Here is an 18409-nt window from a genome sequence, read left to right as displayed (position 1 = left end):
GTGGTTGGAACTCTGCCCTCACTGAAGGAGTGGGTGAGGCCATCTCTGCTGTGACTGAACAAAGGGCAGGGGAGCAGGGGGCCCAGGGCAGGGCCCTCAGAGCACGGCAGGTCCAGTGGGGTGTCACAAGCATTTAGGCCCAGGACAAAGGGCGCCTTCTTTGTCTGCACAGCTGCCCAAACTCTCACCTTTCCACTCAGGCCGACCTCTTACTTGAAGTGTGTGTGGAACCTGTCCTCACAGTACACCTCGCTGCACAGCAAACCATAGGTCTGGGCATCGTAGCTTCCTGCCAGTTGACCGAAGTTCGCAGGCAGATGTGTCCCAGGGACACATGCAAAGAGGCTCCTGCCCGGGCCACAGGCTGCCCACTGCTCCTGCCCCAGATCGGGGGCCGCCAATCAGCCCTGTCGGAGTCCCCTGCCTCTAGAGGGAGTATTGGACCAACACTTGTAGAAAACTGTGGCCTCGTGGGCAACTCATTTGAGGGACACAAATAAACTTTGCCGACTTTCTCCTGAAGCTTACGAGCGTTCACACCTAAGCGTCTTACAAGGTCAGCTGTTTAGCTAAACATGAGCTCATGATCTAAATTTACACAATAATGAAAAAATCAGCTACGAGATGAGACAATCATTAAAGACTATCAATACCAGAATTAGATTCCCAAGGCCATCCATCAATTTTTGGAATAATCAGGTGCAAGGCAGAATATATATATAAAACTGGAAATGAAACAAGGAACAACGATGTTTTCAAAGACTGGTAGGATCTCTAAAATATTTTTAAAGTACATGTCATTAATAAAGCTAAATACTAAAGGTTGTGTAATACAACAGATTAAGCATTGAGAAGAGTGAAATTATGCTGTTTTGAAAACTATGGCAGGTGAGATATTCTGCCTAATTATATAAGAAGATTTCTCTAAAAATACACATTATTTCAATGACTTATTGGCTGTGAAATAAGTTAAGGGTATTTCAAATGGCTTGTCTGCAAAGAAAGGTGAGATGTAGGGAATCACAGAAAGTTGAGGGGAAAATAGGTCAATATCTACATTGCTATATGGTGAACTAAACCTTAGGCCAGCAACAATGGAGAGGACCTGACCCTTAGAAACTTACAAGTAGGCAGGAATCTTCAAAAGTTCAAATCTTTATAAGTAAAATATTTATTAAAATGAATAACCAAGTGTTTTAATTGACATCAGAAGATCAAAACAATAAACCCTGAGAACATAGAAAAAAGATAAATAAAGATATGAGCAGAACTTAATACAACAGAAAACGGATAAAATTGAGGTGATTTAGTAAGTCCAAAGAATCTTCTTTGAAAAGATTGAAAAGACACACTTTGATTAAGGAAAACAAAAACATAAGTAAAGAATATACAGAAAGAATCAGGACAAAGTTATACCAGAGAATATAAGAAATGCCAGTAAATTTGAACATTTCTGTAAAGTGGACCATTTCTTAGCTCCTAAAGTTTACCAAACCTGACACAAGAGGAAATCATTTAAGGTCATCATGTCTGCCCTTGGCATTCTCGGAACCCCCTGGCCTCAGGATGCAGCCTCTGTAGTCCATGGTAACCTGCGGAGAGGGGGCGGGGCTGAGGGTGGTTGGAACTCTGCCCTCACTGAAGGAGTGGGTGTGGCCATCTCTGCTGTGACTGAACAAAGGGCAGGGGAGCAGGGGGCCCAGGGCAGGGCGTCAGAGCACGGCAGGTCCATTGGGGTGTCACAAGCATTTAGGCCCAGGCCAAAGGGCGCCTTCTTTGTCTGCACAGCTGCCCAAACTCTCACCTTTCCACTCAGGCCGACCTCTTACTTGAAGTGTGTGTGGAACCTGTCCTCACAGTACACCTCGCTGCACAGCTAACCATAGGTCTGGGCATCGTAGCTTCCTGCCAGGTGACCGAAGTTCGCAGGCAGATGTGTCCCAGGGACACATGCAAAGAGGCTCCTGCCCGGGCCACAGGCTGCCCACTGCCCCTGCCCCAGATCGGGGGCCGCCAATCAGCCCTGTCGGAGTCCCCTGCCACTAGAGGGAGTATTGGACCAACACTTGTAGAAAACGGTGTCCTCGTGGGCAACTCATTAGAGGGACACAGATAAATCTTTGCCGTCTTTCTGCTGAAGCTTACGAGCGTTCACACCGAAGCGTCTTACAAGGTCAGCTGTTTAGCTAAACATGAGCTCATGATCTAAATTTACACAATAATGAAGAAATCAGCTACGAGGGGAGACAATCAGTAAAGAGTATCAATACCAGAATTAGATTCCCAAGGCCATCCATCAATTGTTGGAATAATCAGGTGCAAGGCAGAATATATACATAAACCTGGAACTGAAACAAGGAACAAGGTTGTTTTCAAAGACTGGTAGGATCTCTAAAACATTTTTAAAGGACATGTCATTGATAAAGCTAAATACTCAAAGGTTGTGTAATACAACAGATTAAGCATTGAGAAGAGTGAAATTATGCTGTTTTGAAAACTATGGCAGGTGAGATTTTCTGCCTAATTATATAAGAAGACTTCTCTAAAAATACACATTATTTCAATGACTTATTGGCTGTGAAATAAGTTAAGGGTATTTCAAATGGCTTGTCTGCAAAGAAAGGTGAGATGTAGGGAATCACAGAAAGTCGAGGGGAAAATAGGTCAATATATACATTGCTATATGGTGAACTAAACCTTAGGCCAGCAACAATGGAGAGGACCTGACCCTTAGAAACTTAAAAGTAAGCTGGAATCTTCAAATGTTCAAATCTTTATAAGTAAAATATTTATTAAAATGAATAACCAAGTGTTTTAATTGACATCAGAAGATCAAAACAATAAACCCTGAGAACATAGAAAAAAGATAAATAAAGATATGAGCAGAACTTAATACAACAGAAAACGTATAAAATTGAGGTGATTTAGTAAGTCCAAAGAATCTTCTTTGAAAAGATTGAAAAGACACACTTTGATTAAGGAAAACAAAAACATAAGTAAAGAATATACAGAAAGAATCAGGACCATGATATAGAAGAGAATATAAGAAATACCAGTAAATTTGAACATTTCTGTAAAGTGGACCATTTCCTAGCTCCTAAAGTTTACCAAACCTGACACAAGAGGAAATCATTTAAGGTCATCATGTCTGCCCTTGGCATTCTCGGAACACCCTGGCCTCAGGATGCAGCCTCTGTAGTCCATGGTAACCTGCGGAGAGGGGGCGGGGCTGAGGGTGGTTGGAACTCTGCCCTCACTGAAGGAGTGGGTGTGGCCATCTCTGCTGTGACTGAACAAAGGGCAGGGGAGCAGGGGGCCAAGGGCAGGGCCCTCAGAGCATGGCAAGTCCAGTGGTGTGTCACAAGCATTTAGGCCCAGGCCAAAGGGCTCCTTCTTTGTCTGCACAGCTGCCCAAACTCTCACCTTTCCACTCAGGCCGACCTCTTACTTGAACTGTGTGTGGAACCTGTCCTCACAGTACACGTCGCTGCACAGCTAAACATAGGTCTGGGCATCGTAGCTTCCTGCCAGGCGACCGAAGTTCGCAGGCAGATGTGTCCCAGGGACACATGCAAAGAGGCTCCAGCCCGGGCCACAGGCTGCCCACTGCCCCTGCCCCAGATCGGGGGCCGTCAATCAGCCCTGTCGGGGTCCCCTGCCTCTAGAGGGAGTATTGGACCAACACTTGTAGAAAACGGTGTCCTCGTGGGCAACTCATTGGAGGGACACAAATAAATCTTTGCCGTCTTTCTGCGGAAGCTTACGAGCGTTCACACCTACGCGTCTTACAATGTCAGCTGTTTAGCTAAACATGAGCTCATGATCTAAATTTACACAATAATGAAGAAATCAGCTACGAGGGGAGACAATCAGTAAAGACTATCAATACCAGAATTAGATTCCCAAGGCCATCCATCAATTGTTGGAATAATCAGGTGCAAGGCAGAAAATATACATAAAACTGGAACTGAAACAAGGAACAAGGATGTTTTCAAAGACTGGTAGGATCTCTAAAACATTTTTAAAGTACATGTCATTGATAAAGCTAAATACTCAAAGGTTGTGTAATACAACAGATTAAGCATTGAGAAGAGTGAAATTATGCTGTTTTGAAAACTATGGCAGATGAGATTTTCTGCCTAATAATATACGAAGATTTCTCTAAAAAATACACATTATTTCAATGACTTATTGGCTGTGAAATAAGTTAGGGGTATTTCAAATGGCTTGTCTTCAAAGAAAGGTGAGATGTAGGGAATCACAGAAAGTCGAGGGGAAAATAGGTCAATATATACATTGCTATATGTTGAACTAAACGTTCGGTCAGCAACAATGGAGAGCACCTGACACTTAGAAACTTACAAGTAAGCTGGAATCTTCAAAAGTTCAAATCTTTATAGTAAAATATTTATTAAAATGAATAACCAAGTGTTTTAATTGACATCAGAAGATCAAAACAATAAACCCTGAGAACATAGAAAAAAGATAAATAAAGATATGAGCAGAACTTAATACACCAGAAAACGTATAAAATTGAGGTGATTTAGTAAGTCCAAAGACTCTTCTTTGAAAAGATTGAAAAGACACACTTTGATTAAGGAAAACAAAAACATAAGTAGAGAATATACAGAAAGAATCAGGACAATGTAATATCAGAGAATATATGAAATGCCAGTAAATTTGAACATTTCTGTAAAGTGGACCATTTCCTAGCTCCTAAAGTTTACCAAACCTGACACAAGAGGAAATCATTTAAGGTCATCATGTCTGCCCTTGGCATTCTCGGAACGCCCTGGCCTCAGGATGCAGCCTCTGTAGTCCATGGTAACCTGCGGAGAGGGGGCGGGGCTGAGGGTGGTTGGAACTCTGCCCTCACTGAAGGAGTGGGTGTGGCCATCTCTGCTGTGACTGAGCAAAGGGCAGGGGAGCAGGGGGCCCAGGGCAGGGCCCTCAGAGCATGGCAGGTCCAGTGGGGTGTCACAAGCATTTAGGCCCAGGCCAAAGGGCGCCTTCTTTGTCTGCACAGCTGCCCAAACTCTCACCTTTCCACTCAGGCCGACCTCTTACTTGAAGTGTGTGTGGAACCTGTCCTCACAGTACACCTCGCTGCACAGCTAACCATAGGTCTGGGCATCGTAGCTTCCTGCCAGGTGACCGAAGTTCGCAGGCAGATGTGTGCCAGGGACACATGCAAAGAGGCTCCAGCCCGGGCCACAGGCTGCCCACTGCCCCTGCCCCAGATCGGGGGCCGCCAATCAGCCCTGTCGGAGTCCCCTTCCTCTAGAGGGAGTATTGGACCAACACTTGTAGAAAACGGTGTCCTCGTGGGCAATTCATTGGAGGGACACAAATAAATATTTGCCGTCTTTCTGCGGAAGCTTACGAGCGTTCACACCTAAGCGTCTTACAAGGTCAGCTGTTTAGCTAAACATGAGCTCATGATCTAAATTTACACAATAATGAAGAAATCAGCTACGAGGGGAGACAATCAGTAAAGACTATCAATACCAGAATTAGATTCCCAAGGCCATCCATCAATTGTTGGAATAATCAGGTGCAAGGCAGAATATATACATAAAACTGGAAATGAAACAAGGAACAAGGATGTTTTCAAAGACTGGTAGGATCTCTAAAATATTTTTAAAGTACATGTCATTGATAAAGCTAAACACTCAAAGGTTGTGTAATACAACAGATTAAGCATTGAGAAGAGTGAAATTATGCTGTTTTGAAAACTATGGCAGGTGAGATTTTCTGCCTAATTATATAAGAAGATTTCTCTAAAAATACACATTATTTCAATGACTTATTGGCTGTGAACTAAGTTAAGGGTATTTCAAATGGCTTGTCTGCAAAGAAAGGTGAGATGTAGGGAATCACAGAAAGTTGAGGGGAAAATACGTCAATATATACATTGCTATATGGTGAACTAAACCTTAGGCCAGCAAAAATGGAGAGGACCTGACCCTTAGAAACTTACAAGAAAGCTGGAATCTTCAAAAGTTCAAATCTTTATAAGTAAAATATTTATTAAAATGAATAACCAAGTGTTTTAATTGACATCAGAAGATCAAAACAATAAACCCTGAGAACATAGAAAAAAGATAAATAAAGATATGAGCAGAACTTAATACAACAGAAAACGTATAAAATTCAGGTGATTTAGTAAGTCCAAAGAATCTTCTTTGAAAAGATTGAAAAGACACACTTTGATTAAGGAAAACAAAAACATAAGTAAAGAATATACAGAAAGAATCAGGACAATGTTATAGCAGAGAATATATGAAATGCCAGTAAATTTGAACATTTCTGTAAAGTGGACTATTTCCTAGCTCCTAAAGATTACCAAACCTGACACAAGAGGAAATCATTTAAGGTCATCATGTCTGCCCTTGGCATTCTCGGAACGCCCTGGCCTCAGGATGCAGCCTCTGAAGTCCATGGTAACCTGCAGAGAGGGGGCGGAGCTGAGGTTGGTTGGAACTCTGCCCTCACTGAAGGAGAGGGTGTGGCCATCTCTGCTGTGACTGAACAAAGGGCAGGGGAGCAGGGGGCCCAGGGCAGGGCCCTCAGAGCACGGCAGGTCCAGTGGAGTGTCACAAGCATTTAGGCCCAGGCCAAAGGGCGCCTTCTTTGTCTGCACAGCTGCCCAAACTCTCACCTTTCCACTCAGGCCGACCTCTTACTTGAAGTGTGTGTGGAACCTGTCCTCACAGTACACCTCGCTGCACAGCTAACCATAGGTCTGGGCATCGTAGCTTCCTGCCAGGTGACCGAAGTTCGCAGGCAGATGTGTCCCAGGGACACATGCAAAGAGGCTCCAGCCCGGGCCACAGGCTGCCCACTGCCCCTGCCCCAGATCGGGGGCCGCCAAACAGCCCTGTCGGAGTCCCCTGCCTCTAGAGGGATGATTGGACCAACACTTGTAGAAAACGGTGTCCTCGTGGGCAACTCATTGGAGGGACACAAATAAATTTTGCCGACTTTCTCCTGAAGCTTACGAGCGTTCACACCTAAGCGTCTTACAAGGTCAGCTGTTTAGCTAAACATGAGCTCATGATCTAAATTTACACAATAATGAAAAAATCAGCTACGAGATGAGACAATCATTAAAGACTATCAATACCAGAATTAGATTCCCAAGGCCATCCATCAATTGTTGGAATAATCAGGTGCAAGGCAGAATATATACATAAAACTGGAAATGAAACAAGGAACAAGGATGTTTTCAAAGACTGGTAGGATCTCTAAAATATTTTTAAAGTACATGTCATTGATAAAGCTAAATACTCAAAGGTTGTGTAATACAACAGATTAAGCATTGAGAAGAGTGAAATTATGCTGTTTTGAAAACTATGGCAGGTGAGATTTTCTGCCTAATTATATAAGAAGATTTCTCTAAAAATACACATTATTTCAATGACTTATTGGCTGTGAAATAAGTTAAGGGTATTTCAAATGGCTTGTCTGCAAAGAAAGGTGAGATGTAGGGAATCACAGAAAGTTGAGGGGAAAATAGGTCAATATATACATTGCTATATGGTGAACTAAACCTTAGGCCAGCAACAATGGAGAGGACCTGACCCTTAGAAACTTACAAGTAAGCTGGAATCTTCAAAATTTCAAATCTTTATAAGTAAAATATTTATTAAAATGAATAACCAAGTGTTTTAATTGACATCAGAAGATCAAAACAATAAACCCTGAGAACATAGAAAAAAGATAAATAAAGATATGAGCAGAACTTAATACAACAGAAAACGGATAAAATTGAGGTGATTTAGTAAGTCCAAAGAATCTTCTTTGAAAAGATTGAAAAGACACACTTTGATTAAGGAAAAAAAAAACATAAGTAAAGAATATACAGAAAGAATCAGGACAATGTTATAGCAGAGAATATAAGAAATGCCAGTAAATTTGAACATTTCTGTAAAGTGGACCATTTCCTAGCTCCTAAAGTTTACCAAACCTGACACAAGAGGAAATCATTTAAGGTCATCATGTCTGCCCTTGGCATTGTTGGAACGCCCTGGCCTCAGGATGCAGCCTCTGTAGTCCATGGTAACCTGCGGAGAGGGGGCGGCGCTGAGGGTGGTTGGAACTCTGCCCTCACTGAAGGAGTGGGTGTGGCCATCTCTGCTGCGACTGAAAAAAGGGCAGGGGAGCAGGGGGCCCAGGGCAGGGCCCTCAGAGCACGGCAGGTCCAGTGGGGTGTCACAAGCATTTAGGCCCAGGCCAAAGGGCGCCTTCTTTGTCTGCACAGCTGCCCAAACTCTCACCTTTCCACTCAGGCCGACCTCTTACTTGAAGTGTGTGTGGAACCTGTCCTCACAGTACACCTCGCTGCACAGCTAACCATAGGTCTGGGCATCGTAGCTTCCTGCCAGGTGACCGAAGTTCGCAGGCAGATGTGTCCCAGGGACACATGCAAAGAGGCTCCTGCCCGGGCCACAGGCTGCCCACTGCCCCTGCCCCAGATTGGGGGCCGCCAAACAGCCCTGTCGGAGTCCCCTGCCTCTAGAGGGATGATTGGACCAACACTTGTAGAAAACGGTGTCCTCGTGGGCAACTCATTGGAGGGACACAAATAAATTTTGCCGACTTTCTCCTGAAGCTTGTGAGCGTACACACCTAAGCGTCTTACAAGGTCAGCTGTTTAGCTAAACATGAGATCATGATCTAAATTTACACAATAATGAAAAAATCAACTACGAGGGGAGACAATCAGTAAAGAGTATCAATACCAGAATTAGATTCCCAAGGCCATCCATCAATTGTTGGAATAATCAGGTGCAAGGCAGAATATATACATAAAACTGGAACTGAAACAAGGAACAAGGATGTTTTCAAAGACTAGTAGGATCTCTAAAACATTTTTAAAGTACATGTCATTGATAAAGCTAAATACTCAAAGGTTGTGTAATACAACAGATTAAGCATTGAGAAGAGTGAAATTATGCTGTTTTGAAAACTATGGCAGGTGAGATTTTCTGCCTAATTATATAAGAAGATTTCTCTAAAAATACACATTATTTCAATGACTTATTGGCTGTGAAATAAGTTAAGGGTATTTCAAATGGCTTGTCTGCAAAGAAAGGTGAGATGTAGGGAATCACAGAAAGTCGAGGGGAAAATAGGTCAATATATACATTGCTATATGGTGAACTAAACCTTAGGAAAGCAACAATGGAGAGGACCTGACCCTTAGAAACTTACAAGTAAGCTGGAATCTTCAAAAGTTCAAATATTTATAAGTAAAATATTTATTAAAATGAATAACCAAGTGTTTTAATTGACATCAGAAGATCAAAACAATAAACCCTGAGAACATAGAAAAAAGATAAATAAAGATAAGAGCAGAACTTAATACAACAGAAAACGTATAAAATTGAGGTGATTTAGTAAGTCCAAAGAATCTTCTTTGAAAAGATTGAAAAGACACACTTTGATTAAGGAAAACAAAAATATATGTAAAGAATATACAGAAAGAATCAGGACAATGTTATAGCAGAGAATATATGAAATGCCAGTAAATTTGAACATTTCTGTAAAGTGGACCATTTCCTAGCTCCTAAAGTTTACCAAACCTGACACAAGAGGAAATCATTTAAGGTCATCCTGTCTGCCCTTGGCATTCTCGGAACGCCCTGGCCTCAGGATGCAGCCTCTGTAGTCCATGGTAACCTGCGGAGAGGGGGCGGGGCTGAGGGTGGTTGGAACTCTGCCCTCACTGAAGGAGTGGGTGTGGCCATCTCTGCTGTGACTGAACAAAGGGCACGGGAGCAGGGGGCCCAGGGCAGGGCCCTCAGAGCACGGCAGGTCCAGTGGGGTGTCACAAGCATGTAGGCCCAGGCAAAAGGGCGCCTTCTTTGTCTGCACAGCTGCCCAAACTCTCACCTTTCCACTCAGGCCGACCTCTTACTTGAAGTGTGTGTGGAACCTGTCCTCACAGTACACCTCGCTGCACAGCTAACCATAGGTCTGGGCATCGTAGCTTCCTGCCAGGTGACCGAAGTTCGCAGGCAGATGTGTCCCAGGGACACATGCAAAGAGGCTCCTGCCCGGGCCACAGGCTGCCCACTGCCCCTGCCCCAGATCGGGGGCCGCCAATCAGCCCTGTCGGAGTCCCCTGCCTCTAGAGGGAGTATTGGACCAACACTTGTAGAAAACGGTGTCCTCGTGGGCAACTCATTGGAGGGACACAAATAAATCTTTGCCGTCTTTCTGCGGAAGCTTACGAGCGTTCACACCTAAGCGTCTTACAAGGTCAGCTGTTTAGCTAAACATGAGCTCATGATCTAAATTTACACAATAATGAAGAAATCAGCTACGAGGGGAGACAATCAGTAAAGACTATCAATACCAGAATTAGATTCCCAAGGCCATCCATCAATTGTTGGAATAATCAGGTGCAAGGCAGAATATATACATAAAACTAGAACTGAAACAAGGAACAAGGATGTTTTCAAAGACTGGTAGGATGTCTAAAACATTTTTAAAGTACATGTCATTGATAAAGCTAAATACTCAAAGGTTGTGTAATACAACAGATTAAGCATTGAGAAGAGTGAAATTATGCTGTTTTGAAAACTATGGCAGGTGAGATTTTCTGCCTAATTATATAAGAAGATTTCTCTAAAAATACACATTATTTCAATGACTTATTGGCTGTGAAATAAGTTAAGGGTATTTCAAATGGCTTGTCTGCAAAGAAAGGTGAGATGTAGGGAATCACAGAAAGTCGAGGGGAAAATAGGTCAATATATACATTGCTATATGGTGAACTAGACCTTAGGCCAGCAACAATGGAGAGGACCTGACCCTTAGAAACTTAGAAGTAAGCTGGAATCTTCAAAAGTTCAAATCTTTATAAGTAAAATATTTATTAAAATGAATAACCAAGTGTTTTAATTGACATCAGAAGATCAAAACAATAAACCCTGAGAACATAGAAAAAAGATAAATAAAGATTTGAGCAGAACTTAGTACAACAGAAAACGTATAAAATTGAGGTGATTTAGTAAGTCCAAAGAATCTTCTTTGAAAAGATTGAAAAGACACACTTTGATTAAGGAAAACAAAAACATAAGTATAGAATATACAGAAAGAATCAGGACAATGTTATAGCAGAGAATATATGAAATGCCAGTAAATTAGAACATTTCTGTAAAGTTGACCATTTCCTAGCTCCTAAAGTTTACCAAACCTGACACAAGAGGAAATCATTTAAGGTCATCATGTCTGCCCTTGGCATTCTCGGAACGCCCTGGCCTCAGGATGCAGCCTCTGTAGTCCATGGTAACCTGCGGAGAGGGGGCGGGGCTGAGGGTGGTTGGAACTCTGCCCTCACTGAAGGAGTGGGTGTGGCCATCTCTGCTGTGACTGAACAAAGGCAGGGGAGCAGGGGGCCCAGGGCAGGGCCCTCAGAGCACGGCAGGTCCAGTGGGGTGTCACAAGCATTTAGGCCCAGGCCAAAGGGCGCCTTCTTTGTCTGCACAGCTGCCCAAACTCTCACCTTTCCACTCAGGCCGACCTCTTACTTGAAGTGTGTGTGGAACCTGTCCTCACAGTACACCTCGCTGCACAGCTAACCATAGGTCTGGGCATCGTAGCTTCCTGCCAGGTGACCGAAGTTCACAGGCAGATGTGTCCCAGGGACCCATGCAAACAGGCTCCTGCCCGGGCCACAGGCTGCCCACTGCCCCTGCCCCAGATTGGGGGCCACCAATCAGCCCTGTCGGAGTCCCCTTCCTCTAGAGGGAGTATTGGACCAACACTTGTAGAAAACGGTGTCCTCGTGGGCAACTCATTGGAGGGACACAAATAAATCTTTGCCGTCTTTCTGCGGAAGCTTACGAGCGTTCACACCTAAGCGTCTTACAAGGTCAGCTGTTTAGCTAAACATGAGCTCATGATCTAAATTTACACAATAATGAAGAAATCAGCTACGAGGGGAGACAATCAGTAAAGACTATCAATACCAGAATTAGATTCCCAAGGCCATCCATCAATTGTTGGAATAATCAGGTGCAAGGCAGAATATATACATAAAACTGGAACTGAAACAAGGAACAAGGATGTTTTCAAAGACTGGTAGGATCTGTAAAACATTTTTAAAGTACATGTCATTGATAAAGCTAAATACTCAAAGGTTGTGTAATACAACAGATTAAGCATTGAGAAGAGTGAAATTATGCTGTTTTGAAAACTATGGCAGGTGAGATTTTCTGCCTAATTATATAAGAAGATTTCTCTAAAAATACACATTATTTCAATGACTTATTGGCTGTGAAATAAGTTAAGGGTATTTCAAATGGCTTGTCTGCAAAGAAAGGTGAGATGTAGGGAATCACAGAAAGTTGAGGGGAAAATAGGTCAATATATACATTGCTATATGGTGAACTAAACCTTAGGCCAGCAACAATGGAGAGGACCTGACCCTTAGAAACTTACAAGTAAGCTGGAATCTTCAAAAGTTCATATCTTTATAAGTAAAATATTTATTAAAATGAATAACCAAGTGTTTTAATTGACATCAGAAGATCAAAACAATAAACCCTGAGAACATAGAAAAAAGATAAATAAAGATATGAGCAGAACTTAATACAACAGAAAACGTGTAAAATTCAGGTGATTTAGTAAGTCCAAAGAATCTTCTTTGAAAAGATTGAAAAGACACACTTTGATTAAGGAAAACAAAAACATAAGTATAGAATATAGAGAAAGAATCAGGACAATGTTATAGCAGAGAATATATGAAATGCCAGTAAATTTGAACATTTCTGTAAAGTTGACCATTTCCTAGCTCCTAAAGTTTACCAAACCTGACACAAGAGGAAATCATTTAAGGTCATCATGACTGCCCTTGGCATTCTCGGAACGCCCTGGCCTCAGGATGCAGCCTCTGTAGTCCATGGTAACCTGCGGAGAGGGGGCGGGGCTGAGGGTGGTTGGAACTCTGCCCTCACTGAAGGAGTGGGTGTGGCCATCTCTGCTGTGACTGAACAAAGGGCAGGGGAGCAGGGGGCCCAGGGCAGGGCCCTCAGAGCACGGCAGGTCCAGTGGGGTGTCACAAGCATTTAGGCCCAGGCCAAAGGGCGCCTTCTTTGTCTGCACAGCTGCCCAAACTCTCACCTTTCCACTCAGGCCGAACTCTTACTTGAAGTGTGTGTGGAACCTGTCCTCACAGTACACCTCGCTGCACAGCTAACCATAGGTCTGGGCATCGTAGCTTCCTGCCAGGTGACCGAAGTTCACAGGCAGATGTGTCCCAGGGACACATGCAAAGAGGCTCCTGCCCGGGCCACAGGCTGCCAACTGCCCCTGCCCCAGATTGGGGGCCACCAATCAGCCCTGTCGGAGTCCCCTTCCTCTAGAGGGAGTATTGGACCAACACTTGTAGAAAACGGTGTCCTCGTGGGCAACTCATTGGAGGGACACAAATAAATCTTTGCCGTCTTTCTGCGGAAGCTTACGAGCGTTCACACCTAAGCTTCTTACAAGGTCAGCTGTTTAGCTAAACATGAGCTCATGATCTAAATTTACACAATAATGAAGAAATCAGCTACGAGGGGAGACAATCAGTAAAGACTATCAATACCAGAATTAGATTCCCAAGGCCATCCATCAATTGTTGGAATAATCAGGTGCAAGGCAGAATATATACATAAAACTGGAACTGAAACAAGGAACAAGGATGTTTTCAAAGACTGGTAGGATCTCTAAAACATTTTTAAAGTACATGTCATTGATAAAGCTAAATACTCAAAGGTTGTGTAATACAACAGATTAAGCATTGAGAAGAGTGAAATTATGCTGTTTTGAAAACTATGGCAGGTGAGATTTTCTGCCTAATTATATAAGAAGATTTCTCTAAAAATACACATTATTTCAATGACTTATTGGCTGTGAAATAAGTTAAGGGTATTTCAAATGGCTTGTCTGCAAAGAAAGGTGAGATGTAGGGAATCACAGAAAGTTGAGGGGAAAATAGGTCAATATATACATTGCTATATGGTGAATTAAACCTTAGGCCAGCAACAATGGAGAGGACCTGGCCCTTAGAAACTTACAAATAAGCTGGAATCTTCAAAAGTTCAAATCTTTATAAGTAAAATATTTATTAAAATGAATAACCAAGTGTTTTAATTGACATCAGAAGATCAAAACAATAAACCCTGAGAACATAGAAAAAAGATAAATAAAGATATGAGCAGAACTTAATACAACAGAAAACGTATAAAATTCAGGTGATTTAGTAAGTCCAAAGAATCTTCTTTGAAAAGATTGAAAAGACACACTTTGATTAAGGAAAACAAAAACATAAGTAAAGAATATACAGAAAGAATCAGGACAATGTTATAGCAGAGAATATAAGAAATGCCAGTAAATTTGAACATTTCTGTAAAGTGGACCATTTCCTAGCTCCTAAAGTTTACCAAACCTGACACAAGAGGAAATCATTTAAGGTCATCATGTCTGCCCTTGGCATTCTCGGAACGCCCTGGCCTCAGGATGCAGCCTCTGTAGTCCATGGTAACCTGCGGAGAGGGGGCGGGGCTGAGGGTGGTTGGAACTCTGCCCTCACTGAAGGAGTGGGTGTGGCCATCTCTGCTGTGACTGAACAAAGGGCAGGGGAGCAGGGGGCCCAGTGCAGGGCCCTCAGAGCACGGCAGGTCCAGTGGGGTGTCACAAGCATTTAGGCCCAGGCCAAAGGGCGCCTTCTTAGTCTGCACAGCTGCCCAAACTCTCACCTTTCCACTCAGGCCGACCTCTTACTTGAAGTGTGTGTGGAACCTGCCCTCACAGTACACCTCACTGCACAGCTAACCATAGGTCTGGGCATCGTAGCTTCCTGCCAGGTGACCGAAGTTCGCAGGCAGATGTGTCCCAGGGACACATGCAAAGAGGCTCCTGCCCGGGCCAAAGGCTGCCCACTGCCCCTGCCCCAGATCGGGGGCCGCCAATCAGCCCTGTCGGGGTCCCCTGCCTCTAGAGGGAGTATTGGACCAACACTTGTAGAAAACGGTGTCCTCGTGGGCAACTCATTGGAGGGACACAAATAAATCTTTGCCGACTTTCTGCGGAAGCTTACGAGCGTTCACACCTAAGCGTCTTACAAGGTCAGCTGTTTAGCTAAACATGAGCTCATGATCTAAATTTACACAATAATGAAGAAATCAGATACGAGGGGAGACAATCAGTAAAGACTATCAATACCAGAATTAGATTCCCAAGGCCATCCATCAATTGTTGGAATAATCAGGTGCAAGGCAGAATATATACATAAAACTGGAACTGAAACAAGGAACAAGGATGTTTTCAAAGACTGGTAGGATCTCTAAAACATTTTTAAAGGACATGTCATTGATAAAGCTAAATACTCAAAGGTTGTGTAATACAACAGATTAAGCATTGAGAAGAGTGAAATTATGCTGTTTTGAAAACTATGGCAGGTGAGATTTTCTGACTAATTATATAAGGAGATTTCTGTAAAAATACACATTATTTCAATGACTTATTGGCTGTGAAATAAGTTAAGGGTATTTCAAATGGCTTGTCTGCAAAGAAAGGTGAGATGTAGGGAATCACAGAAAGTCGAGGGGAAAATAGGTCAATATATACATTGCTATATGGTGAACTAAACCTTAGGCCAGCAACAATGGAGAGGACCTGACCCTTAGAAACTTACAAGTAAGCTGGAATCTTCAAAAGTTCCAATCTTTATAAGTAAAATATTTATTAAAATGAATAACCAAGTGTTTTAATTGACATCAGAAGATCAAAACAATAAACCCTGAGAACATAGAAAAAAGATAAACAAAGAAATGAGCAGAACTTAATACATCAGAAAACGTATAAAATTGAGGTGATTTAGTAAGTCCAAAGAATCTTCTTTGAAAAGATTGAAAAGACACACTTTGATTAAGGAAAACAAAAACATAAGTAAAGAATATACAGAAAGAATCAGGACAATGTTATAGCAGAGAATATATGAAATGCCAGTAAATTTGAACATTTCTGTAAAGTGGACCATTTCCTAGCTCCTAAAGTTTACCAAACCTGACACAAGAGGAAATCATTTAAGGTCATCATGTCTGCCCTTGGCATTCTCGGAACGCCCTGGCCTCAGGATGCAGCCTCTGTAGTCCATGGTAACCTGAGGAGAGGGGGCGGGGCTGAGGGTGGTTGGAACTCTGGCCTCACTGAAGGAGTGGGTGTGGCCATCTCTGCTGTGACTGAACAAAGGGCAGGGGAGCAGGGGGCCCAGGGCAGGGCCCTCAGAGCACGGCAAGTCCAGTGGTGTGTCACAAGCATTTAAGCCCAGGCAAAGGGCGCCTTCTTTGTCTGCACAGCTGCCCAAACTCTCACCTTGCCACTCAGGCCGACCTCTTACTTGAAGTGTGTGTGGAACCTGTCCTCACAGTACACCTCGCTGCACAGCTAACCATAGGTCTGGGCATCGTAGCTTCCTGCCAGGTGACCGAAGTTCGCAGGCAGATGTGTCCCAGGGACACATGCAGAGAGGCTCCTGCCCGGGCCACAGGCTGCCCACTGCCCCTGCCCCAGATCGGGGGCCGCCAATCAGCCCTGTCGGAGTCCCCTTCCTCTAGAGGGAGTATTGGACCAACACTTGTAGAAAACGGTGTCCTCGTGGGCAACTCATTGGAGGGACACAAATAAATCTTTGCCGTCTTTCTGCGGAAGCTTACGAGCGTTCACACCTAAGCGTCTTACAAGGTCAGCTGTTTAGCTAAACATGAGCTCATGATCTAAATTTACACAATAATGAAGAAATCAGCTACGAGGGGAGACAATGAGTAAAGACTATCAATACCAGAATTAGATTCCCAAGGCCATCCATCAATTGTTGGAATAATCAGGTGCAAGGCAGAATATATACATAAAACTGGACCTGAAACAAGGAACAATGATGTTTTCAAAGACTGGTAGGATCTCTACATGTCATTGATAAAGCTAAATACTCAAAGGTTGTGTAATACAACAGATTAAGCATTGAGAAGAGTGAAATTATGCTGTTTTGAAAACTATGGTAGGTGAGATTTTCTGCCTAATTATATAAGGAGATTTCTCTAAAAATACACATTATTTCAATGACTTATTGGCTGTGAAATAATTTAAGGGTATTTCAAATGCCTTGTCTGCAAAGAAAGGTGAGATGTAGGGAATCACAGAAAGTCGAGGGGAAAATAGGTCAATATATACATTGCTATATGGTGAACTAAACCTTAGGCCAGCCACAATGGAGAGGACCTGACCCTTAGAAACTTACAAGTAAGCTGGAATCTTCAAAAGTTGAAATCTTTATAAGTAAAATATTTATTAAAATGAATAACCAAGTTTTTTAATTGACATCAGAAGATCAAAACAATAAACCCTGAGAACATAGAAAAAAGATAAATAAAGATATGAGCAGAACTTAATACAACAGAAAACGTATAAAATTCAGGTGATTTAGTAAGTCCAAAGAATCTTCTTTGAAAAGATTGAAAAGACACACTTTGATTAAGGAAAACAAAAACATAAGTAAAGAATATACAGAAAGAATCAGGACAATGTTATAGCAGAGAATATAAGAAATGCCAGTAAATTTGAACATTTCTGTAAAGTGGACCATTTCCTAGCTCCTAAAGTTTACCAAACCTGACACAAGAGGAAATCATTTAAGGTCATCATGTCTGCCCTTGGCATTCTCGGAACGCCCTGGCCTCAGGATGCAGCCTCTGTAATCCATGGTAACCTGTGGAGAGGGGGCGGGGCTGAGGGTGGTTGGAACTCTGCCCTCACTGAAGGAGTGGGTGTGTCCATCTCTGCTGTGACTGAACAAAGGGCAGGGGAGCAGGGGGCCCAGGGCAGGGCCATCAGAGCACGGCAGGTCCAGTGGGGTGTCACAAGCATTTAGGCCCAGGCCAAAGGGCGCCTTCTTTGTCTGCACAGCTGCCCAAACTCTCACCTTTCCACTCAGGCCGACCTCTTACTTGAAGTGTGTGTGTAACCTGTCCTCACAGTACACCTCGCTGCACAGCTAACCATAGGTCTGGGCATCGTAGCTTCCTGCCAGGTGACCGAAGTTCGCATGCAGATGTGTACCAGGGACACATGCAGAGAGGCTCCTGCCCGGGCCACAGGCTGCCCACTGCCCCTTCCCCAGATCGGGGGCCACCAATCAGCCCTGTCGGAGTCCCCTTCCTCTAGAGGGAGTATTGGACCAACACTTGTAGAAAATGTTGTCCTCGTGGGCAACTCATTGGAGGGACACAAATAAATCTTTGCCGTCTTTCTGCGGAAGCTTACGAGCGTTCACACCTAAGCGTCTTACAAGGTCAGCTGTTTAGCTAAACATGAGCTCATGATCTAAATTTACACAATAATGAAGAAATCAGCTACG

Source organism: Mesoplodon mirus (genome assembly GCF_964341445.2).
Source record: "Mesoplodon mirus genome assembly, chromosome: 1".
Taxonomy (NCBI): domain Eukaryota; kingdom Metazoa; phylum Chordata; class Mammalia; order Artiodactyla; family Ziphiidae; genus Mesoplodon; species Mesoplodon mirus.
Note: the sequence above shows the minus strand (reverse complement) of the source record.